Consider the following 1,084-nt stretch of genomic DNA (forward strand, 5'->3'; position numbering starts at 1 on the left):
AGTCCCAGATTGGGTCTGTCAGAAATACACTTCCAAGTTACCACGCAAGCAAGCAAGATGGCCTAGTGATGGATCCATATGATATGAAGAGAAAAATCGGCTAAGTCCCAGATTGGGTCTGTCAGAAATACACTTCCAAGTTACCACGCAAGCAAGCAAGATGGCCTAGTGATGGATCCATATGATATGAAGAGAAAAATCGGCTAAGTCCCAGATTGGGTCTGTCAGACATACACTACCAAGTTACCTTACAAGCAAGCAAGATGGCCTAATGATGGATCCATATGATATGAAGAGAAAAATCGGCTAAGTCCGAGATTGGGTCTGTCAGAAATACACTTTCAAGTTACCACACAAGCAAGCAAGATGGCCTAGTGATGGATCCATATGATATGAAGAGAAAAATCGGCTAAGTCCGAGATTGGGTCTGTCAGAAATACACTTTCAAGTTACCACACAAGCAAGCAAGATGGCCTAGTAATGGATCCATATAATATGAAGAGAAAAATCGGCTAAGTCCGAGATTGGGTCTGTCGGAAATACACTTTCAAGTTACCACACAAGCAAGCAAGTTACCACATGAAGAGAAAGCCGGCAAAGTCCGGGAATGTTACCACATGAACTGGAAAATGGGCAAAAACCTACCTTCACAGGCAACGTGAATAAGTCAGGCTGTAGACATCGGATCGACAAGCCAAAGACTGATATGGAAAGGAAATGAGTAGTACTAGCTTTCCTGAGAGTTGCAGAGCTTAGACTGCATATGAACGAAAGTTATTAAGCGTCAAAGTCAGAGAAGTTACCCAAAGGAACACAAGTTCCAACTTAGAGCATGTATACCGCCTAGACGGTAAGAGGTACGGCCAGGCTGAGGAATAAGGAAATGTTGGCCAACATGTTCCCTAACTATCCCCCGAAGACCGCAAAGCAATCCAACATCAACCAAGAAAGTTATAGCCCGATCAAGGAAACACCTACTTTGCACCGATATTGCACCAAATACATGTACCAAGCACCTTCGGTTGCATACCTGCAGGGGCTTACCATAGTAGGCCATGGAAGACCGATATACCGAACATAATCA

The sequence above is a fragment of the Anopheles coustani genome, assembly GCF_943734705.1.
Source record: "Anopheles coustani chromosome X unlocalized genomic scaffold, idAnoCousDA_361_x.2 X_unloc_143, whole genome shotgun sequence".
NCBI classification, from domain to species: Eukaryota; Metazoa; Arthropoda; class Insecta; order Diptera; family Culicidae; genus Anopheles; species Anopheles coustani.